A 25,369-nucleotide genomic window follows, 5' to 3' on the forward strand; every position below is an offset into this window, starting at 1 on the left:
GGAGATTACTGTAAGTTCTTTCTAACACTTCGCCCTCTGAGCATTTCAATGATTATTTTATCGGTTCAATAGCAGGCACCGCTATTGCTTCAGCTGAACCGTGTACTCTCGACTTCACCGCCTCGGAAACTCTGTTTCTGTTGCCAACCAACTACAACGAAGTACATCGCACATTTATTTCGTTCAAAAACAGTAAAGCCACCGATACCGACAACATTCAAATTAGACCAATTAAATACGTCCTAGACTATATTTGCCAGTGCCTTGAGCACATTTTCAATCTCTGTTTAGAGTCTGGTTGTTTTCCCTCAAAAATGAAACAAGGAAAAGTTTCAGCAATATACAAGGCAGAAGATAAAAAGGTCGCCACCAAATACAGGCCAATTTCTGTTCTGCCCGTGTTTTCGAAGGGACTCGAGAAAATAATTCTCTCACGCCTGGAATCAATCTTTTCTAAACATAAAATGTTATCATACCGCCAACATGGCTTTCGCAAGGAATCCTCTACGGACTCCGCGCTGCTTATGCAAAAAGAAATCATTTTAAATAATATAGAATAGGATAAGCCGACATTGGGTGCTTTCGTGGGTTATAGCAAGGCTTTCGATTCTATTAGTCATAAAACACTTCTTGAAAAATTTTAAAATTATATCGCTTTGGCGTGCGTGGTGTGCCACACCTTTCGCTGGAGTCTTACATTACTGGTCACCTGCAATCTGTTGTTATGAATGGCTATCCATCTTCTTTTGAAAATATAATGTGTGGAGTTTCACAAGGTAGTGTCCTAGGCCCCTTGCTATTTTATGTGTACGTTAACGACATCGTATGTATTGATGAAAACACTGAATTCGTCTTGTACGCCGATGATACCAGCCTGTTTATTACCCGTGATAATATTATGAACCTTTCCTCGCGCACAAATTCTGTTAGGTCCAAATTGCCCCACTGGTCTAACCAAAATAGTTTGGAAAATAACGTTAAGAAATCAAATATTATAATATTCGTACCAAAGAACAAACGTATACCATTAGTGATGAATTATACCTGGCTTCATTACGCATCGACATTGTAAAAGAGCACAAAACCTTGGGAGTGGTATTCTGGCAGCGCATGACATGGAACTCGCACATTTAATTGTTGGCCAAAACGTTATCTTTTGCGGTGGGTGCACTATATCGTTGTCGTGAGATTTTCCCAATGAGTGGTAAACTCCTCAATTATAATGCCATTTTCAGATCTCAATTGAATTATTGCACTTTGTTATGGGACACGACTACTAAAAAGAACATCAATGCACTCCTTCTTGAAAAAAAAGTCATACCATGCATCAGTGGCATTCCGTATCTTCATCCCACTAAAGACTTATTTCAGCATCACAACATAATCAACATTCCAAATGTTTATAAGTACCGTCTCTTGTATCGGCTTTACTTTTCGAGGACTGCCCACCACAATGTTTAGTGAAAATGTCTGGTATATCTTTACGAATCGAAACAGGTCAGACTCATGAACAAGACAAATATATTGTTCCTCGGCGTCGCACTACCTTTTAGAATCGCTTAGTCATAACATACCTGTGTTGCTTACCCAATTACGTCCACAACTGCTGAATGTGCCCGTATCAGTCGTAAAGAATTCCACTGTATAAGTTTCAACGACAAATTACAGTGATGTTTGTGTCAATGTTTTTCATGATCTTCTTAAGGGATGGAATAGTGTGTGGTATGTGTTTGGCGCCTTGTAAAGTTGGATTTACACGTTATAGATTAATAATGGTGGCATATTTTTCAGTATATTGTAACATTGCCTCTGCATAATTTTTTTTTGTTTCAAACAAACTAAGATGTGCAATGTATTGTTTATGACCAAAGTTCTTGCAGCTGCACCGGCGCTCTGGCCCCGTCAAGCTGTCTCTACAGCTTCTTGCCAGAGTGACCATAAACATTGTCAAAGTTGTACCAATGTTGGAAATAAACTGTCACTTGAATCGCTGAATCACTTCATGATAAAAACAACAAATATGGAGCAAGGCTTTGCAATAAGGAAATTATCTATTATAGTTTTACCACAACCTAGTCAGTAAGTCACCCAATGAGGAATTGGCTCTCTATACTATTTGGTGCAAACAGGGAAGACACTGGAAAATGAAAGCAGCGATTTCATTGCCTACCCCAGGGAACAGTTTTGTTTACTTGGTAATAATTTTTACACACTCGTCAGATCACATGTATTTTTACATGATTGTATGTAATCAGTGAAGTGGTTTATATTACTGCTCGTATATTATTGCTCGTTTCATCATTTGTTGATGTTGCAGGACGTCAGATAAGAACTTGCATTTGATTGTGTTAGTTTGGATCTGTCTGCTTTGTGTAACGTGCATCATTGAATGCTGCTATTTATGTATTGTTTTTTTTTCCATTTCCTGCGTTTGTTATTTGAACTGTACAAACATTCACAGTTTTGTACCGTTTTTTACATTTATTAGTACAAGAGGTCCCAAGGCAGTGATAGACAATGAGACTTCCTTCTGTGTAACACACTAATGTGGAAAAAATAGTTTTGAAGCAATAAAACAGATACTGACTCTGAAGCGTAACTGAGTAGAACTTTTTAAATGAACCCAAAACACAGGTCGTGCATGAAACACTGCTATATGGCAAGAGCCAAAATTTAGTGTGGTGTTTTAAACTTTGGCACGCTCTTTGCTCGATGTGTTGGCATCACCAACCAGATAAGCCGCTAATCACTTTTTTGGTTTAAAGGAAAGGTGAAGAGGTTTTAGAACTAACAGAAACGTTGGCCAGCAGCGAGTACATATTTAATAGTTCCCGCCTTCATCTGGACGCACGACGCCGGAAAAGCGAACTTAGAGAAGGCAAAAACCGGTAGGGATATATCATAGCTGGACTTCCGATCGGAGCAGCCGCCCATGCCAAGCTCTTTTCGCCGTGTTTCATCAAGAGGCTCACCACAGGGATTATGCTACTGAGTTTTTGATGTTGTGGCTGCTTCTTCTGTTGTTGGCGCCATTTTTTTCACTGATTTTCATCTTAAAATGTATCCACAAAATTACGAACTAGACTTCTGTTACCACGCCGCGTTACTAAGTGGGATATTACTATGCAGGACAGTTTTATAACAGACGGATGCGACAGCCGAGGGGGGCTCTGCTTCATTCATTCATTCAGTCATTCCTTCAGGGTCTTATGACCTCCTTTAATAAACAGTCAATCAATCAATCCAAGTTCTGTGCACATGATTAATGCACAGGATGACAGCAAATATACTACCCTACATTGGATGCTATGTTAAACCTCTAATACCGTTCTAGCAGGTACGGACATGAATGTTCATATTTGGTGCTAAGGATGGCGAATAGTGCTTTATTTTGGCCCTGGATGTTTCTTTCACGCACCAGAAAGAAAAAGTCACGTCTTTTCACGAAATAACTTTTTTTAACATGTCGGTATTACTCTGCTGAAGGTCTCAAAACTGCGCGCAAAAACCCAACTTTTAGCTAACATAGAACATGGTTCCAATAGCAATAGGACTTTTCTCACGCATTTTTACAAAGTAAAACAACCAGGACTACAACACCAGTTATTTTTCAAGTATACATGCCGCGATAAGATATTTGCGTGGCATGGCAAAATAACGCTCCCACTGTCTTGTTCAAACAAGTTCTTTCAAAGCTATTTATCATGAGGACAACAGAAAGTAGTAATTGGTAATTGTCATTCTTGGTATAAAGCAATCGCGTGTGGAGTACCTCAAGGCTCGGTGTTGCGGCCAATCTTATTTTCTTTATTTATATAGACCTTCCCGAGACTGTTGCTTTTTCAGAAGTTATGTACACAGACGACACTGTTTGAGTAGCAAGTGGTTAGGCTTTACCAACCGTGCAAAATAATATCATGTCGGATTTATCAGCCTGTTCAAAGTGAGTTTCGCATAACAAATTAACTATTATACTGATAAATCAAAACGTAATTTTTTATTCAAGATGACAACACCCCGATTTGGACACATTTAGTTTGGCAATAAAAAATCGCAGAATTGAGAACGTGTCTTTTATGAAATACTTAGCAGTTATTTTTGATCAACACCTGCACTGGAGGGAGAAAATTGATAGCATACGTAGGAAAATTGCTTTTGGCTGCTACACACAAATGTAAGTAAGTCAACACTTTCCCCTTAACATTCTTCGCTGCCTATATTTCTCATTATTGCACTGCCATAGAAGTTAGTGTAATAAAACGTGGGTGGTAATAAATGAAGCTATTTAACTTATCTTCAGCGACTACAAGAACGAGGGTTAAGAATAATAACATACTGTCCCTATAACCGCCCAAGTATTGCACTATTCGACGAACTTCGAGTGCTCTCCTTTACATCGCTGCATAGCATAGTAACTTCTCGATCGTAACTTCTTCTCTTGGTCAATAGCATAGTAACTTCTAACTCTCCCCTGCCCTTAACCTTGTTTTCTTTACCGCCTCGTACACTCTCCGAGTCTACAGAATTGCCTTTTTGGTCAACAGCATAGCAACTTCTAACACTCCCCTGCCCTTAACCTTAATTTCTTTGCGGGCTCGTACGACGAGACAGGCTACAAATGGAAATTTCGAAAAATGTATATGGTGAACGGTTGATTGAGTTCTTGGAGCGAAAGAATGAATTGCGTTATCAAATGAAACTAAAGTTGCAAGAAATTTTAAATCGATGTGTAGAATGTTTTACTTGATCAATTTCCAGGCATAGTTCTTTGTAGTTACATCTTTCTAATACTTTGCTTTTCACCGATTTGCCTTGTTCCGCAATGATTGATGATTTGATTGCAGGGTTTTAACGCGCCGACGCAGCGCAGGCGATGAGGCGTGCCGTAGTGGAAGGCTCCGGATTAATTTTGACCACGCGGGGATCTTTGACGTGCGCCGAAATCTCGAACACACGGGCGTTTTTGCTTTTAGCCTCCATCAGAAGAGCGGCCGCCGCGGCCAGGAATCGAACTCACGAACTCGTGTCAGCAGCGCAACGCCCTAGCCACTGAGCCACCGCGGCGAGTTCTTTTGCCCAAGGTGCGTTGCATTAATTATCTTGGGGGCTATTAGGCTATGCGCCTGCATATTCTAACCTGGTGTGCCCTGGGTGCCGTGTAAGCTCATTTGTGCTCCAGCGATATTCCTTAATAGGAAACACTCTAAAGCAAAATCACCAAGCAATCACGATCAGAGTGAAAAATAGTAGAAGCGAAAAGTGCGGATACGGCCTTTTTCCGGATAGCGGTAAATGCTTAAATCTAGCTGTAGTGAAACAGGCCAACGCTTTACTATCACAAATTTTGGCGATTGTTTGTAAAAGTAACGTAACTACATTGTAACTGCGTTGTCCCGCTGGCGTGTAATAAGGAGGTGGCCGTATTATGATAGCCGAATCTGCAACGCATATGCGGAAATCAAGCCCCACTAGAGCAGCTAATGCTGTGAAGGCACCCGTATGCTACTAGATTTCAAGAATAAATGTAAGCCGAAAGGCAAACGCCACGTATGGAACAACTTCAGGGACTAAAAAAGCTTCGTAATGCAGCTCCTGAAATCGCGTGCGGGCAGGCTTGTGTGAGCGTGAGTGTTTGGGTCAAAGAACAAAAAAAAAGTGTGACACCAGAGTCCTCTTCTTGCTTTGTGCATGTACCGGCAACCTAAGTACTCTCCCGCATATATGTCTACAACCCACAAATGCTCTATTTTCGAGCAGGGCACTTGCCGGCTCTTCGCTGGTACATTGTTTATAAAATGCTGCTGAATCTTACGCACAAATGGTTACTTATATATTAACATATAGTTAAGGCAGTACTTATTGCTAATCTAGGCAAATATACGCCGTATGCTGGTTTTCTAGTTTAGAGATGTTCGGCAGTGTAAGGCAAATTCAAGCTCCAAATTACTTGAACCAACAGGTCGGTAAGATAGAAAATAAAACTGTCCTCGCATGCAAGCAGTGGTTTGAGCTAAATTGCAGAAAAAAAGGCGCCGATACCAAGCAATTTCCAACGCTTCCGACAGCCAGCGCAGCCGAAGGGTGTCTGCCCTCCCTTTTTGTCATGAAGGGCGCGATATCTCAGACGCATCAAGGACGAAGCGAGCGCCTCTTTCAAACGGCGGCGCCTTTTACTAGAAAAATGGCGGTTGTACTCGTGTATGATAAATTTCAATGTGATATTCGCAGTCAGCATGCAAGAAACCATATAAACCCGCCGCAAAATCAGTTTTTTTTTTTAACGCGTTTCAGCTTTCCTTTTAGCAAAACAAATGTTATAGGATGTTTACCTTCCCCATTTTGTGCTGTTGCTGGACGCTTGGAAGCCAAAACATTGCCTGTGCTGATCTCTCGTAGGCGATTCATTGTGAGCTGACGAATCTCTCGCATGGACAGAGAGAGGTTGTAGTCTCGTTCAATTGTCTGCTTCACTTCAACGCCCATCAAAGAGTCCATGCCCAGATCGCCGAGCTTCAGGTCCGGGCTGATATTCGAAGGATCTTTGACGCCTGCTCAACCATCCGTGAAATGAAAAAACCACCACCAAATGCAGTCTTTTAATGACTGAGAGGTTAGTTCGTACTAATTATAAAAACTGTTGAAATAATATTAATACACATGTGAATCACTAGCACAGCCCAAAAGAAGATCAATGCTAAAGAGGAGAGAGATTGTGCACACTAATTTCTATATTCTTTGTGACAAACACTATAATGTTTTTAAAATTGTGGGCAATTGTTCTATATGAACTTCAGACAATGGTCCTCACATTTTAAATTATACTAAAACAATGCCAAACCTAACGACTACCTTTAGTGATTATAGCAGCAGATAGCGGCACATAGAGGACCACGCCAAATTGCCAAACACTGATACTGCTACGACTACGTAAGGTAAGAAACGTTCGCTGTCAAATTCTGGGATGAAGGGCGGCCGTGAAATGGCATCGTTAGGCTTTTCCCATATGGCGCTTTCAATAAGGTGCCGAAGCATGTGTCAGCTGTGAAGAAAGGTAAGATACTGCAGAAACATTTCGCTTTTGGGCATACTGAAACAAGTTTAGAAAGACACAAAACGGCTATTTTATTTAAATAAAAAAATACTTCAGAAATGCATCCTCATTCTAAGAAATGTGTTGTGCTATACGCGCACATTCAGGTCATTTGCTTGATTTGATTTTCCTGCAAAACAGGAATCTCCATAATGGCTAAAAATAGACTGCATACTACAAAATGTGTCCCTGGCGTCACTACTCAAGGTCACAAAATTACAATCATAAAAGTGTTTTCCCCTCAGGTTCACAGGCAAAAAGCCTGACGGAAGGTCATTTAACAAGAAACCTCATAGACTACAAAAAAATCATTAATTTGACAAATGATTGGATGCAAATACATGGGGATAACATCATTAAGACTCAGTAGTTACCAATACTTGCCAGTCTCAGATTTTTCAGCGGTAGTCCGAGATACACTAGCGCCCTCAAAATCTCGCTAAAATTATTCTTATCGGTAACAAACTGCAGAGTGTGATTGATACCTTGCGGAAACTGCTAAAGATAATTTCGGTGAACTCTTCTGCATGCGAAAGGGTATATTTTTGATCTTGCGTTCATACATAACCTGGGCTCACAATGACAACGCCTATTTTATTCAACACAAGGATAAATTCCGAACTCTGTTCCAATTTACACAATGTTATTTAAATAGTGTTATCTCCGGAAGATATAACTCGTGAAAACGTAATTCCAAACTAGTTCCTAAGCGGTTCCCTTAAGACGATGTAAACTTATACCGTTGGCGCAACTGAATGGTAGAAAGGCTTAATTAGGTATTCATTTCTCTGCCGCGATTAACCCTTTCGCCCCTGGCGATGTCAATGGACGCCATCACATAAAAGTTCCTGTAGCGCACAGAGAACGAAACCAGAACTGCTAGTTTCGTGGGGAAATGTTCTTCAATGTGGCCTGTTGAGATTGATGGCCCCGTTGTTGCGTTTTAGCAGAGCAGATCGCTACAACGAAGAAGCAGCTCCGGTGAAGACAATATTATGATATTCAGGCTAAACATGAAGGAAGCTGACACTAACGCAGATACTTGAAGGTAGCGAAGCTGCACCCAACCTTCACGACCATCACGACGGTGTAAGTTCACTATTCCAGCTGATTTGCTTCTTTTTGACTGCTGCAATGACCTTTACTCCATCAATGGTGCTATAAGTGTGAGCTTCATTCATTTTTGGGGGGAATGACCTTGGAACATGTCTTTCTGGTTCCGACCAAGTGTTGCCACTATTACGGTGAACGCCGGAATGTTTTTTTTTGTTTTTTTTTTTTGTTTGTTTTTTGTCATTCTTGGCCAATCTCCCAAGTAGGTGTGTGGCTTGCAAACGTGTGCCGATGACGCTGGGCGGATGCCGCGAGCCATGCACTCACGAGCGCTCGACATTTTCTTGGTTTTTTTTTAACTGCCAGGCGGTCGCCGCAATCTTGGCGGATCTCCCTAAGTGAATATGCTTGGCTTGAGAAAGTTGCGGCAGGGACGCTGGGCGGTGGTCGCGAGGCACGCACAAACGATCGCTAGGCATTTTCTTGGTATCTTTAACTGCCAGGAGGCTGCCGCGAGGCTCGGGCGCACTTGCGCACGCTCATCAATTTCTTGGTATTTTTAACTGTAGACACGAAAACTTACGATTTGTTAAAGAGCTTCGCTCTTAACAAAACGGTCACCCCAGCTTTATTTCCAAGAGTGAAACTATAAATACGTCCACTATAAGCCAATTTTCGTTTGTAAGCTCATGTGGTCATAACGTTTAGGAAAACATGCAGAAAAGATGTTTCTACTCAACATAAAATTGTCATAATGTCATATGTCATAATTAACTGCTTCATTTAAAAAATCAAATATTACTTGTACTACCAGCTCTATTTTCCGTTTTTGGGCTTACGGGGCCCTAGAATTTAGGAAAACACAGAGAAAACATTGTTTAGCTTGAAATAAAACCATCAGGGCTGAAAGGGATAGTACATGTCAAAATAAAAAAGTGCGACAATTCACAATGCTGTAAAAAGAAATTAAACTTTTGAAGATTTATGTACCTATGTTCGTACATTTGTGAAGGCAAATATTCTGCTGCACCAAATTAGCAGCTCAATGACGTACTCACCGATGATGTGGGCAACAGATTGGACAAGATCTTGCTTGTGCTTTGATTCGGGCTTGGAGGACAAGTCGGCCTTGACAAAGCTCGACACAACCGGGTGTCTTTGGCTCAAAAACTTCTCAAATACCGACATACAAGAACGTAGGCGCTGTGGGGCCGTCCCGCCAACTTCTACAATTTCTCCCATGGATTCGAGAACATACCCGACATCGCCAATAGCGCCCCATTGAATGGCCAGACCTGGAAGAAGAAACGGCCATCTTAAACATACTGTTCGACGTCTTCTTCTGAAGACAAAATGTACGTGCACTATTTTGAAGAAGACATAATCAAAATAGAAATGCTGCACTGAACGCGCACCTAGGCACCGGTTATGAAGCACGTCACCAAAGACCCCGGGAGCTAAACCCATAGCCGCACAAATTTTCTAATGAAGCTTCTCTGAAGCGGTCAAATGACCAATCACAAACACAAATAGGGCATTTTTGAAGCACATTTATTATCCTAAAATGCTGAGCACACAAGGATGCTTCAGCGGAAAGACAAATTGTTGCTTCAACCACATAAAATATTGTATAAATGAAGACTTTACGCGCCTTCCTTCCAAGAAATTTGTGTAATGAATCTCGTGGTACGAAACATTATGTAGCTTGTGCCTTCGCTGCAAATAAAAACATTCATTATTATTATTATCATAATTATTAAATTTCGTAATATGGTCAAATCTTTCATTACTTTTCTCAGTCAGAAGCGCTGTGGGTCACTGGACCCAACAGGTACTCCTCTTAATTTAAGATTTTCTGGTTAAAAGTACTCTTCGCGTCTGAAAATTGTAATTTCTTGGGTTCAGTAATTCCCTGACATCAATATCGTCCCGCATTACAGCCTTGGTGTCGATAGCTATTTTGTGATGTTGCGGTCTATACAGTGAGTGCAAGATAAAGCGACGGACATTATTGAGATGTTTTTGCAGCCATAATTACGTTATTCTTCCCCAAACTACCGTGTGTTCTTATATTAAAAAATATGTACCGAGGCAGACTATCGCAAATACTATTCACTTAGCCGTATTTACCTTATTTATTTACCTTATTTACGCAGCGATATGCCAAAAAAATATTTGCACGGCTTTGTCTTAAGTTATAAGTGGACAACCGTCATGTTGATGGAGTCTGCTTAAGTTGAACGTTTTTTTTTTCTGATTTGCACCAACGTGTTTGAGCCGACCTCACGGTAACATTCTTTGCTCTTAGTATCTCCGTCTACTGAAGCTTTGATACGCAAGCATTAGAGAAACCACTGCGCTACCGCGTAGCTTGTCCTCGAGCTCAAGCTCAGGTTCCGGCTGGGTTCCCAGCGCCGTCTAACAAACATGTTCGGGATATCGAATCGGTGGATTTTTGCGACGTTTGGGACGCCGCAACTGCCACATGCCCACCACCATTTTTATAACAGCATCGACTATCCTCAATTTACCTCGCTTGGATTGTCATCGAGCTGTCCCAGAACTGCCTTTGTGCTGGAGGTTACCCCTGTAAGCACACCGACTGCTACAGCATCGAGCACCCTCGATTTACCACTCTTGGATTGTCCGCGAGCTGTCCCAGAACTGCCTTGGAAGATCCATAAGAAGACAGATAAATGGAGCACGAGATCGCGTTTCGGGAAGTACGCGGACTTTCCGGACATTCATTCATCTTCTCACAATAAACAAGAAACGCTGCTCCTGTTTACGTCCTGTCCCTTGCTTTTGCAGGTACGACCGTTGTTGAAGTTTTAAAAGTAGCGCCAACTGGTTGTCCACAGCGTGAGTGGTGATAGTGCAACAAAAGATTGGTTGGCTAGCATGTCGCGTGGAGCGGGCAGGGCGCAAATTTCGTGCTCTAAACGCGGTGTTTCGAACTCAACACTCATTTTAGGTTAGCAAAACACCAGTAAGCCCTGTAATGCACTTATGTCTATAGTCTTAATTATGCACGTAGTTTTCTCCACGCTAACCAGTTGAAACGCGTGAATCAAAATTTTCACGAAATGTGCGACTGCATATATGCCGCTTCTTCATGGGCGCTGTTAGTGCTAAAGTGCTTGTTTTACGCAGAATTTTTCATCCGTTAATGAAACATTTTGAATGTGCACGAAAGCGCTTCCACTCTGAAACATCTTTTTGACCCCCGCACTGCGGAAATGTACCCATTGAGCGCACCCCCTTTTTTTCTCTGTTCTTTTTGTTTATTTTGACAGCAAGGCAACTGACCGGGGACTCCTTCGGCGACGCGCTGCTCGCAGATTCGCTCAGTGACCGAGTTGGCGTAGCCATAATTAGTTTGTCCCGCATTGCCGCGGCCGCAGGCCGCGGACGAGAAGACGACAAAGTGGTCGAGCTCAGGGCACATGGTCCTCGATAGCCGGTCAAGGTGCAGAGTCCCGTCGACCTTGGGCTTGCACGCTGCCTCGAACGTCTCAGGCGTCTGGTTCTCGAACAGCGCGTCCCGGAGCACCTGGCAATACAGGGGAGAGGGCGCTGCGGTATTTTACAAGTCTAAGTCACCGAAACAGTAGATGAAGAAAGGAATCAGCATCATCATCAACACCCCACTAGGTCCACTGCAGGACGAAGGCCTCTCCCATTCACCTCCAAACACTCCTCTCTAGCGCCGCTCGAGTCCATTTTTGCGACTGAAATTTCTTATTTCGTCCCTCTATGGAGTAACTGACCTTCACTTTCTGCTATACCCGTCTCTCGGACTCAACGCTGTCACCCTGTTAGTCCATCGGTTGTCATTCCGCCTAACTAAGCGACCAGCCCAAGTACATTTCTTTTTCTATATTTCAGCTATAATATCTTCTACGCCAGTTGTTCTCCAATCCAGGAAGCTTGTTTCCTGTCCCTGAGCATTGCTCCTTACGTTATTCGTTCCATGCCCGCTGCAGCGACCTGTGTTTGCTTTCCAGTCGTTTAGTGATTGATTTATCGTACGGTTTAACGCGCCGACGCAACGCAGGCGATGAGGCGCGCCATAGTGGAGGGCCCCGGATTAATTTTGACCACCTGGGGATATTTAACATGCGTAGAAATCTCGTACACACGGGAGTTTTTGTTTTTCGCCTCCATCAAAAAAGCGACCGCCGCGGCCGGGAATGGAACCCGCGACCTCGTGCTCAGCAGCGCAACGCCTTAGCTACTGAGCCACCGCGGCGGGTTCCAGTTGTTTAGTAAGGCGCCACGTTTCATCTCCATATCTCATCACGGGCAGTATGCACTGGTTGTAGATTTCTCTCTTGAGTAACAGAGGTATAGCTGACTTTTCATTATTTGTAGGTGGTTGCCGAGTGCACCCCTGCCTATACCTATTTGGCTTCGGATTTCTTTCTCGTGTTTGGGAACAGCACGGGCGACCTGACCGACGTAAACTTCTACCTGTTCTAGCGCTTCATTTTTCCAAGCAACCATAGTCCAGAGTGCCTTCGTAGGAGGCTATGGCCAAGGCTTTCTCCGACCCAGACGTCAGCAGCAGCGGCGTCGCTGAGCTCGGGTCAGCTAAGCACCCCTTGCGGGATGAAAGAGTTGGGTTGCGGATATGGGTCAGGGTTTGATGCCGATCACAAGGAGAATGTGAAGGGCTTCTAATGTTGCACCCTGTTCATGAGCAGTTAATTCACTCGTTGACTTAGGGGACTGCCCAGGGAAGCGCAGCGTGGAATGAAACTCTCAATTTTTTTAAATGCAGAGCATTTTAGTAAAACACGATGTCACCCGCGTTGACGTCCGTAGTCCGCACCGTCGTTGTCCCTACTATATAAAAAATAAAATACTATCCGGCGCCAGGTTTCGATCCCTCGACCCTGCGGGCGGAGCGCAATGTACATGGTGCTCTACCCACTGCGCCACAAAGCCGACACAGAATGGGACGCTACTAACGCGCGTTCTATCGTTGACTCACTCAAATTACTGCTGACGAGCGCTCTCTCGTCCGCAGTTCGCACAAGTGCAACAACATTAACGTAACGCAAACTACTTAACGTCGTGCGCCCCCGGAAATGCTCTGCATTTGATCGTGCCCCTCGCGAGGGGGATCTTTATACAAGAACTCCTACTTCTAGCGGACTCCTGGCGCCCTCTTTCTGCCATTGTAGAGACTATGAGGCGGTCTTCCAAGGGCGCCAAATTTGAATTCTACAAAATCGTTTTCTGTTTATTTTGCCTCAGTGAGCCGGTAGCGATGACCCAGCCTCATTATCAACTCGCCGATCTTACCACTTCAGTTGGAACACTCGTGAACTACATACGCATAAGTCTCGAACTTTAAAACTTTATCAAGCAAAATATATACTCTGCCAGTTTCCCAACACAAAACGTTATATAAGTACATTCTTTCTAGTATGTGTCCCGCATTGCAAAACTCTGAGGAACTTGCATTTTATTTGTGGACGCACGGAAGAGAAAAAATGCCAGGAAGAAAGCATCTGTCACACAAAAGCCACCTGTTCGCATCAGCGTAACGTAATAATAAAAGCCTGTCGTGCACACAAAAATACCCTAGTACATGTACTATTATGAGCAATATGAAAGGGAACACAGGAACCCGTAAAAAACACTCTCAGACCCAGCTAGCAGACATACGCAGCGGCCGCCATCGGAAAGAAAGTGGAAAGGGGGACGCTGTTCTAACAGCTGTTCCCCATCCCGCCGTGTGTGTTATCGGCTGCCGGACGATATCATATTATCGGCGAAATGACGTAAACTGCTGCTTTGTAGAAATGCCAGCGTGATGGGAGTGCCAACAGTTAGTGGAAGAGCGCCATCGTTTCCCCCTTTGTTTTGCACAGCGCCATCCGCGTATCACTCCGAGTCTGTTTCGAGGCTGTTTGCAACGCGTTCCTGTGTTTCCTTTCATATTGGTCATAATAGTACAATCCTACCTTACGCTATCTTCCTGCCATGGTGTCAGCAACCTCACCATGGCAAGGTTGAAGATGCCCCCAACCGGCCCAAGGGCCGCAGCTTTATCCAGGACCTCCCTAGCGTCATCCTCTATGGAGATGTCTGCCTTGCTCACAAAAACCGTGGCGCCTAACTGGTGCCACCGGTGTAGAGACAGCTTCTGGTATCCCGTCCGTACTCCGGAACGACCAGCGAGGACCATCTTGCGGCATCCTCGACCGACCATCCAGTCGGCAACTTCCATGCCGAAGCCGCCAAGGCCTCCACAAATCACGTAAGACTTGTGCTCGTAAAAGCGCATCCGCACTTCCACATCCATGGTGATTGGGGAAGGAGGAGTATTCTTGACGTCCTCCTCTGGGCGGATCTGCGGTAATTCACGGCCAGTCAGGCCCCCTGTTCCCAATCATGGGTGCACATTTTTAAAACGTGTTGAACACTGAAGGCAAATGATGTCCCCCTTTTTATCGTTCCTGTAGCCACTGTGAAAGCTATAGTCACAGCCAGAACACAGGGCACTGCGTGATTTGCTCGTCGCAACAGATACGTCCTCCAGCTACCGCTTTTCTTTGCTACGATTTTTTAAGTGGCTACTAAGTGCGCTTATTACTGTAACGGAAAGGTAGTCACCACACCCCTTTACGACGTCACTCAAGCCTGCAAACAATACCCAGAAGAAAGATAGAAAAATTTGTTTAGCAAATTTCCAAAGCTATCTCATTGGCGAAAAGCAGTTATACTCAGCTGAATTATATTGTGACCACCTACTGTAAATACTCGGAGCGCTCGTACATAGCTTGCATGTTACGTCATCACAGCCCCTTCTAGAGTTCTGTTCTCAGCTTTCCCAGTGCTGCTCGAGATAAGGGCGGTCGATAAGTTCACAGCCTTTCAGAGTGCAACCAGTGCTTCAACCTGGTCGCTACAGTGACGTCAGTGCAAGCTAGTGAAGACGACGTTTGAAAAGCATTTCCCACCTTTTAAAAATGTAATGTTTCTTATGGTCCCTCTAAGTCTAGTACAGAAAATACCTACGGCGTAACAGTAAAGGGCGGGAAAGCTTTCAACAACACAACTATTTGGGAAACCATAACCAGCAATTTCGGGTAAACGTAACCGCGGCTCGGATGAAAACTCCCGATCGTTCAACTTCCCGAGCAGAGCGCTGAGCATTGCTACAATCACCAAATTGTCGCAGGAGTGGTGCTGAGCCACTAAGAGTACAAGGTGAATTTATTTCCCTGAGACCTAGTAAACACACGAAAATCTGCGTTCACGTCCTCTTCCCACTCCTGAGCTGTGGGGAAACCGGGTGAACAGCAGTGATCTGAATGTCAAGAATCTTTTTGACTTCAGAACGAAGGCTGCCCGCTCACTCCCTCTTCACCGGCTCCATAAAATGTTTTCACTCACCCACCCACCCACTCACTCACTCACTCACTCACTCACTGAATCTATGCAATTAAACCAGGAGATCAACGAACACTCGCCTCAAGAACCACTTTGCCGGTGTGTTTTGCTGAAGCCAGGAAGCGGAACGCCTCCTCGGCCTGGTTGCTCTTGAAGAGGTAAGTGCTGAGCGGCTTTACTACGCCAGAGGCGATGCCTTCGCGTATTAGCGCTGCTACTTGGCGCTTTTCCTCCACCAGGAGAGGGTCAGAAAACACGGCATCAGCCAGAATTCCGTGAAAGCTGACGTTCTTCATGAACACACCCATCCCAAGCGGGGCGTTCTTGAATAAGTCAAACTTGCCAATCTCGAGGAAGCGGCCGTTGTTCGCCAAGCAACGCACGCTGGCCTGTAGCTTTTCTTCAGCCAGCGAGTTCAGCACGAGGTCCACTCCTTGTGGGAAAGAGGCGAAGGACAATAAAAATACGTGAACAGAGAAGTTGGAATAGTGCTGCTGGTCAATGAACGACCTCACACAAACAAGAACAAGATCGTGCAGCTGATGCCAATCCAGGAAAACATTCTGCTCTCCTTGACGATCATGTCCATCATGTTGATGCTACTATCGTTTACACCGATGAAAAACGGACACACCTGGAAGCAGCCACTTATTTAATCGCAAGTAGCAACGACGAGGTAGCCACACACACCCTTGCTTCTTTCACTAAACTCTCTCCCAAAGCGACTCTGGAGACCCTCCCAATAACCAGCAGTATTCAGGACCTCCCCTTAGCTCTCCCTAACCATTCAGGATCTACCATATACACTGTATCAATGCAAGCTAACTGCGCCATTCACATGACTAGTATTCCTAAAGAACTGCACGATGATCTACGCGGAGCCATAAAAAAACTACTTCCCCGCGCTGCCACACTGGGGTGCATTCCTGGTCACGCCGGAATTTCAGCCAGCGAGATGGGGCATAGGCTCTCCCGCAAACCTGCGCAAACTTCTGCCCCGGGCGCCTGGGATTACCTGGCCTTACCCACCCACGTGAGGCACTACACTCCACAACAAACAAGGAATAAAACTGCAGCATAGGAGCATCAGAGAAGCTCTTCGTACCATTCCTGTTCCAAAGAAATGTTTAACCACCACGCAAATGCACATTCTTCGACGCACACACGTCAATACGTAAATGCCTTGCTCGTTCCTCTTTCTACCACTCCAGATACTCTCCAACATGTCCCAATTGTCACCTTCCACACCCTCCTCCTTCAACACGGCGGGCTTGGCCAACCTCGGAAAAGCTTACGGAACAGTTGGCGTTGGTGAACCTGGCCAGGGACATTCTTTACGCCTAATGTTGTAATAAAGATTTCCCTCCTCCTCAAAAGTATGGAGCTTTCGCGTTTGTCTGCTCATTGCAACCAGTATGGACGTTCGGGGAGATGTGAACTCTTCACGTGTTGATACAAACGTCATGAAAAGCAAACTAGGGTACTACAGGGAGCTCACGCTGTGAAAAAAACGTTGAAAGCAGTGCACAAGCCAGATATCCCGCATGCTCTGTGAAAAAAGAAATGCTGTATTTCAGTAAGAGCCAGTGAGGTTCAGCAACCCGTCATCACGTGCCGAGCATTCATTTATCTATTTATAAGATTTGCAACTAAATTATGTTGTAAGTGGCGTTCTGTTTATTTATCACCCAATTTACATCCGCCTGTTTATGCCTTTTCAATATTAACGACAACTGACTTGTTATGAGAGTTGCTAATGTTATATTAAAGAAATATACACATTTACGTCACACAGACGTGGTAAAAGTGCAAGTAGCCCCGAACGGTTCCAGCCCAGGAGAGGCGAATTGACATTAAGGTATTGGGCAGCACTAAGATTCTAAACCTTCCGCTCTTTTATCCCTAAACCTTCAGCTCAAGCCACCTGCCTCTCTCCGTCTGTTTTACCAGAGCAAAGAACACTTGTCTGAATGCAGTTTTGAGAAAGTCTCTCGACTGAATTTCGGTTGCAAAAGGACTAAAACTGGAATCAAATTAGCAGACGGATTTTTTTTCCATTTTAGCAAATGCATTCGGTAAATGTACCTCATTTCCAATTCGCTGTGGATATAACAAAACAAATTACTTACCCCTGCCTTTGGTCTCCCGGAGTACATGCTCCTTGAAAGACACGTCGCGGGAGTTTGCGAAGTGTCGTTCCTTCAATTGAGGGAAGCGACGCTGGAGAAATTCGCGCTTCTCTTTCGAGCCTGCAAGCCACCGCAGGGGCATGAAACATGCGCGCAGTGTAATGCCTGTCTGATCAATGTGCAACTCTACAACTCACGAACGCAGCAAACTTCAATGGCGATGTGCATGGTAAAATGTGTAGTTCAGATTACTAAACATCTACTGGTTTTCCACGCCTTCAGTAGTAGAGAGGCTACGTCAAGCAGTAGCTACCCACACAGTCACAAACTAACCAACACACGAGCGGGTTATCTGACTAAACAGTATTCCCGCTGATCAAACCCCTCCAGGCTATTTTAGAGCTCAACTCTAAAGCACCCGCTCCTGAGGTTTTGCGCTGCCGTTGGTGTCGATGCAACCTAACGAAGGAAGCGGACATCGAAGGTAGGCGAGATATAGCAAGCAGGAAAGCGGAGGATGATTGTATGGCGAAAGTGTGAAAGGGAGGGCGGTATGTCGAGCCGCGGGAAGTCAGTGCAAGAGATCTTCCTCCCGGATTGCACATAAGCGGCTTGAAGATCATGATTGACTTTCGGATAATGTACATACCGTGGAATGCATTGGTATAATCTATGGTGGACTGCAACTTTTGACGGAACTCACCTACGGTAGTGAAGACGGTGCAGCCCATCGATAGGGCGATGGAAATCGCCGCTTGCCCCACACCTCCACTGCCAGAATGGACGAGCAGGGATTCTCCCGGACGCATTCTTCCCCGCACTAGGAGCGCGTAGTAGGCAGTCGTGTAGACTGTAGGAATAGTAGACGCCTCTTCCAGGCTCCAGCTGTCTGGGACTTCCCAGAGGAGGATGGGATCCGCGACGGCCACTGTCGACAAACCCTGAGCCTCCACCATACTCATCACCCGGCGCCCCGTCGAGTCCCGGCCGGAGAACTCTGAACCCAGGATGTGTTCGGCGGTTGCCAGGTTGCCTGGACAGTGTAAGCAAATGCGACAGTGAGCAAACTGCAAGGTTAAAGGTATTACCTGCTTGCCAACCGTGCTTGAAGGGAAGGCCTCTGTCAGGCTTGCCGATTTTTGCCTTCCCCCCGTTTTTCCGTATAAGATTTGTCTGTATTCAGAAAAAAAAATAAAACTACCTCAAACTGGAGCAGTATACATTGTTTCGTCTTTTAACTGTCAATCCACCTGATATTAGATTCATTTGATTCCTTTTCAAAAGCTTTACAGCGCAAACAGACGAAGGATAGAAAAATAAAGCACAATACGGGCGTTGCAACGCCCGTCTTGTGTGCTGTTTTCGTTTTCCTCTGTCCCTTCGTCTGCTTGCGGTGTAATAACACTTCAACATGAACACGCACAAAGTAGCCCAACTATTCATTTTGTTGTATTTCGGAAAGCTTGGGGTTTTGTTTCTCGAGGGTTTCGCAGGAATGGTGAGGCAACTATTGACATCTACCAATTGTGGTGCACTGTGACTCGAAAGCCCAATTGAAAACCATAAGAGGGAGACCTTGACGCCATTCGCGCCTACTTCTTACGATTCAAGAGAATTTGGAACCACATTCAAAATGGTGTTTGCCAGAAGGATCAATGATTGGCTTGAACTTGTTTCCCATACTAGTTATATGGCCCGAAACCAATTCGAGAAAAACGCAAGGGCCAGCCACAAATGTTCTCAGAAGAAAACGCTTAAAATTTGCGGTTCCAGACTGTTGCTATTTATTCGTGGTGCGGAGCTTTGAAATTTAGAGGTTTCTCTGCCCAAGCAGATGACGAGCGCGTTTTGATCTTAACTTTTCCTCGTTGCCAACCAGTGATTCGCCCCCTTCTATCATGGCGTTGGATTGAGCCGTACAACCAAGAGAAACCAGCTGCTCCGCCTTAACAAATATTTTCCCTCAGTCTTATTCGGGAGAAAAAGCACGAAAATACTACTGGTTTTTAATTTAAACACGAGCTGGGTGAGCAAATTCATTTCGCCAAGAAATAAAAAAATGCTGCCGGTGACACTTTTCGCAAATTTGCTTTGACTACGCCAACCGAAATTGATTATTTCTTCCAGACATCAAAGCATGTTGCTAGCTACTGGGCGTCGTCAGGGCTGGCGAAGCACCGAAATATTAAACTACCAGTGCATCAGTTCTATTCTTTCGCGGGCTTTTAGCTTTTTGTGAAACAAACATCTGGGGGTAGCGTGAAATCAAAGATGCTATAATGGCCATCCGCTCCACGCTTTCCCAGAAACGATGTTTGTACCGACAAACCTGCAGCTAGTATTTGCTCTCCTATTTGTTATCATTGCGAAAGCACTAGTCAACTCGGCCGGCCCGAAATCCGGAAGCGTGGTGGTCAAAATATGTCGCACAAAATGGCGAACGGTAATTTCATAAAATAGCCGATGGCTCATACCATAAAAAAACATATATTACACTGACTAATTTACTCCAAAATACTATGAGAAGCTCTCGTGAGCAGCGTATCGTAATTGAGTTGATAGTAAAATTAGGTAAATTTCGGTCTGGGCGGGACTCTACGTGGAATCCTACGGGAATCCTACGGAAACACGGGAATCCTACGTGTCGTGGCCCTTCACGCAGAAACATGTGTTATTTACTTGTACTGAAGCCTGTATGAGTAATTTGGGCATGCTAATTGTAGAAATAGGAAGTACAGAGAAGCAACGTACGTTTCGATGGCAGCCTCGCATGAATGAATGAATGAATGAATGAATGAATGAATGAATGAATGAATGAATGAATGAATGAATGAATGAACATTATTTTGCCCTAGATAGGGGTCGTGAATGTGGGAGGTGGGAAGTGTTGTATTGGTAGTAGTAATAACTTTATTAATACAAAAAAGCACGGGGCCCTGGAGAGGATATGAAGGGTATATGGTGAGAAAGAAAACTTCAGAAATATACGAGGGCACGTAACAGGCCCTTAGTCACTTCAAGGCATATTAGCAACTTTTTTGCCACTGGAAAGAATAAAATGAGTGCAAAACAGACGAAGACGAAGTAGAAACAAAGAACACATACAGACGCCAGCAAGCATTGTTTCCACTAAGCATGAACCAACTAGCTCAACAAGTTTTGTGGTCTGTTTTGCCAGCCGTGGTCGGAAGCTTGCACCACTGCACTAAGCGATCCTCAAGCCGGTTGTGTTGGATCGATTAAAAATTATTGCCTTGCCCAATATTATTTCAGCACAAGCTCTCCATACCGTAAAGAGCTTCAGGTGAAAGCTTTCCTGTGGCAATCATGACGTCACGGAAGTTCAGTGGAGCGTAGTACACGCTGCAAAGCACGCTGTCACCCCCTTTGTGCGAAATGGAAGAATAGCGCAGCGGGGACTCGAACCATCGGAGGCTCGACAAGTTGCCGCGGGTCTGCATTCCGAGTACGGCGAAATCCGTGTTTGTCCTCGGGTCGTTGCCTACAGTGAATGAAAAAATACGAAACGCGTCCTTGTTCACTTATCGTCAGTTACTACAGAACTCGAGTTACTAGTGCAAGCCCCACAGAAATACCAAAAAGCAAAGCCGAAACCGGTGGTAACACCAACCGTAAGACATCAATCGTGTTGGGACCAATGAATACAAAAGGTTTCTTCAAGGTAACCTCGAGAAATGGTCGTGTGAATGCTTTTTCCGCTGCACCTATTGCCACAAACATTTTCTGCCACCCCTGCCATGAGACCATCTAGTCTCTTCCCCTCTGACCTATTTTTAATGAAAGCCTAATTTCCGAAGAAAACACAAGATGCACTATAAAGTGTTCAGAACTAACTCACGAGAACTAATGTCCAAGTGTCTGTAGGAACCCCACTGTCCATCGCGGTAGACGTTCATGATGAGGTCTTTTTCTACCAAGTCTTTGTAGGCCTGGTTGCTCGGGCTGAAGTCAGCAACCTCGTTCAACTCCTTTAAATTTGCGTCAACCACGCATCTGTGAACGACATGTTAAGACACGGTCAATGGCTAGTAAAACAGTTGGCCTTCAATGCGGACCAACACTAGTGTAGCTTCTCTCTAGCTTGCATGCTACAAGCGTTCAATGGCATTATGATTTGTCACTTCACTTTGCAAAGCTGCACAGGCAAAACAATATTTGCAAGGTCATGCTACAGCCTTTTGCGTGTCATGCTTGACAACTATTCCAGCTTGAAGCGAAGGTTGGGCACAATTATAGCTTTCGCGCTTTTCTCAGCTTTCTTATCGAAGGGATGGTAAAATTCTATTTCAGGTTTGTTTGCAGCAAACCTGTACTCTTGCTCAATAAGAGTCTATGCCATGTACACCAGTGTCATCCATATAAAGATTTTATCTGATTCGATTAAGTCTTTCATACCAAGGCATCTTCTGTCGTACTCTACAATTGCGGGAAGCCGCAAGTTATAAGCATGTACAAACTTCTGCTTGTCGCTACCTGTGCAGATGCTTTTGAATAATCAACTAGCGGACATTTTGCTTGTTTCGTTCAGCCGCAGCTTTGCGTACACGTTGTTCAGCGGCAAGTCCTCTGCATACTCTAGGTTTATAGCTATTGCATTAGTTTTAGAGCGAAACCTCTAATACGCTATATCTTTCGTGGTAATTCATTGCGTCGCAAGTGATCTTCATCCGCCGGCACGCAACAGGCACCTTTGTTATCGCTTCGCTCGCTGTGAACCTCATTGCTGCGGAACCACGTGACTAGGCGAGGGAGAAAGGGCTGCTTCGCCTGCGCTTGATCGCTGAGGATAGGCTGGGCGGTCTTTGCATGCACTTCACCGCGAGAGAAGCCCGTAAATAGGCGAGGGTTTAACAACTGCTTCTCCGGCGCTTCGTCCCTCATTCTCATCATCGCTGTCTACATGTACATGCCCTTAGCGCAAGCGACAGGCTGAATCCGGCCATCCAGTCGACATAGCTAGACAGCACGCCGCGAAATCATAAAAGGGCCGTGAAGACAAAATACAAGATTGTTTTATTCTAAAGATTTTGTGCTCTATAGTGCCCCCAGCGCTTGTCCGGAAGTAAACGATGCTTCATTCACTGCGAAATTAATCAATTTAAGCTAAAATTTTGATTCTCGCGCCTAAACGTGTTTGAACGACGTTTGCAATGACATCATAAGAAAGGTCTTTCAGCTAAACTTGGTGTTTTGCGGAGACTTGCTCACTGTTAGTCAAGCTACATGGCGCCACCACACCGTGGCAAGCCATTTTCTGCCTTTAGTTGTTTGCGAACGTATTTAAAACTGGCTTTTTTTGCTCACGGGGAAACTAATCTTTTTGTTAAACATGGTGCTCGCTCGACCAATATGGTCACGTAAGAAACCGTCGCTTGCGTAAATCGGCCAGTGTTGTCTGAGAGAACCCCAAAGCCCCGAAGTGCCGTGCATCTAAACGAAGTATATTGCGCGCAGTACCAACAGCAGTACGCATCAGTACTTCTATGTTTACGTGAGCTTTCGTAACTTCCACTGTTTGTCCCACCATTGTTACTAATTTAAAAATAATGTGCCTTACATTAAAGCACAGATAGCTCGTTCGGCAAGCTTATCGTTCTGCCTAATTTTTGTTTGCTTTTTCCGGCGTCAGCCAATCGCATAGCTGGCGCGTATTACATCATAGGTTCTGTTGCGGGAAATGAGCTAGGGGGTCGCATGGCCATTCCCTTTTTTGTTATTATACAGCTTACTTGAGTGAAGTTTAAGTTAAAATTGATGTCAGCATGATTCTAACGAGGCAATCTTTTGAATGAACCAAACTTGCATTTTTTTTCTTCATGGCCCCTTTAAAGAAACCAAACTTTCGCGAAACACTGTGCACATTTCATTTTGCTCGTGATCACTAAGTTTAGAAGTGTTAAACCTCAGCCATTTTTGTAACCAGTTCGATCACAGATCCTAAACGAGGTGCATCACGCACCCTGTAACACCCGAATAAAAAGTCTGCGTACCTGACGTGAGTTGCACCTTTCTCCCTTAGCAAGCAGTTTGTGAAACCCACGATGCCACTCGAGCCACCATCTTGAGCAACCAACCAAACTTTTCTTCCGTTGGGTTCGCCTTCACACTCCCTGACTTTTTCCTTGAGCGTTTCAACCCAGTTGAACTGCTCAGTGGTCACCAACACGACATCGTGTTTCTCTAGATGTTTAGTAAAGGCTCTTTTGCGAAACAAAAAGAGCGTGGAGAAAACGTTAGACTTGAGGGCCAAAATGCAAAATCCGTGCTCGTGGAATGTTTTCTCCACAGTCTCCTTAGGGTGAACAGAAAATGGAAATTCGGTTACTCTCGACAGGAACACCTCGGCCGGGGTTAGGTCCGTCCGTAGGGCAAGAAGAAAAAAGCTGTTCTCCTTGCAGAACGAGGAAAGTTCTTTCGCAAGAGCATCAAGAGTCTTGCCAGCCAAGTGGAGGCCACACGCAACAATCAAGTCGGCTTCGGGCAATCCTTTCATGCTGAACGATTCAGCATCCCAAAACATGATTGAAGCGCCATCAGGAATTTGCCCTGGACCCAAGTCTTTCCTAGAAGGGTGTGCAATTGTGTAATCGGTTTTTAGCTGAACATTAGACAACGAAAGCACTGAAGAGACCCAAGGTGCAGCGAGTATGGCGCTGCTTTTAGCCGCGAGCTCCAATACTCGAATCGTCTTGAAACTCGTGTTCTCGACTACGACATCAAGGAGCAGCCTTAGAGGGTCCTCCTCAAATAGAGCTGTGTTCATTATATCTTGCTGCAATTCTTGTTTGTCGACATTCAGCGCAGATTGAATACTTTCAACTACGGAAGAAACTGAACCGATGCAGTTTTGCTGCACTGTCCATAGCAACTTTAAAAGGCCACGTTTCTCGCTATGGTTTCCTAGGTACTGACCAAGTACATTCTGTGGGATCGCTGGAAGTGTCGGTATTACGTCAGATATTTCTGCAATTTCATCACAGCACGACTCAATCAAACGGCGAGTGACGGCGGAGCACATTGCGATGTACTCGCTCAAGTCTGCCTCTCGTGCACGCATAGCGATCTCGTCATCAATATACGGCTGGAACTGGTAATATTCGAGCTGAGGTGTTTGCTGCACGGGGCGTCTTTCCACAGCACTGCATTTGACGTCCTCAATGACGACGCCTCCGGCGCGGCAGGTTTTGAGGTCGTCACTGTAAACAAGGTCCACACCTGCGGAAACGGAGAGGGGGGAATGAAGAAAATGTTGACAGACATCCGCTTAGGCAACACAGCTGCGAGGTAGTCGTACTCGAACTATTATGTTCCCAGGAAAGGCATTGACTTGTTTTGCAGTAATGAACAAAACGTCACACCCCTCGATAAACTTTCCTGGACTAATAATGGGACTGCAGCCCAATATTCGGTAAAATGAAGAAGAAAGGATATAAACTAACATGATGTAAACTGTCGCGGTATTTGGAATAGCACATACTGTGATATGTCATGGTACTCACTTGCGGGAGCACTTGGGTGAGCATTACTATTAATTTACTCCTTTTCGCATAGAAAAGTGACATACAGACACATTAAGATCCCTTTCATCCTGCTACTGAAGAGAAGCGTCCGGAGCAGGGTTAAGATTGTTCTTACATATACTCATTCACCATGAGGTAACTCTACAACT

The 25,369-nt window shown here is 44.7% G+C and overlaps 1 pseudogene across 1 annotated transcript in view; it reads right to left on the reverse strand.

Moving 5' to 3' along the window:
- The window catches only part of LOC144138001 (fatty acid synthase-like), an 82,006-nt pseudogene that overhangs the window by 9,955 nt on the left and 46,682 nt on the right, over positions 1-25,369 (reverse strand). The window contains exons 16-25 of the transcript XR_013315797.1: positions 23,691-24,915; positions 21,539-21,693; positions 20,969-21,181; positions 18,383-18,712; positions 17,680-17,799; positions 15,631-15,983; positions 14,157-14,507; positions 11,453-11,696; positions 9,202-9,438; positions 6,330-6,548 (exon numbers count right to left, since the gene is read on the reverse strand). The product of XR_013315797.1 is annotated as a fatty acid synthase-like (transcript). The remainder of the gene's footprint in view (positions 1-6,329; positions 6,549-9,201; positions 9,439-11,452; positions 11,697-14,156; positions 14,508-15,630; positions 15,984-17,679; positions 17,800-18,382; positions 18,713-20,968; positions 21,182-21,538; positions 21,694-23,690; positions 24,916-25,369) is intronic.

The sequence above is a fragment of the Haemaphysalis longicornis genome, unplaced genomic scaffold, assembly GCF_048455015.1.
Source record: "Haemaphysalis longicornis isolate Haplotype H1 unplaced genomic scaffold, Haemaphysalis longicornis Haplotype H1 scaffold_5, whole genome shotgun sequence".
NCBI classification, from domain to species: domain Eukaryota; kingdom Metazoa; phylum Arthropoda; class Arachnida; order Ixodida; family Ixodidae; genus Haemaphysalis; species Haemaphysalis longicornis.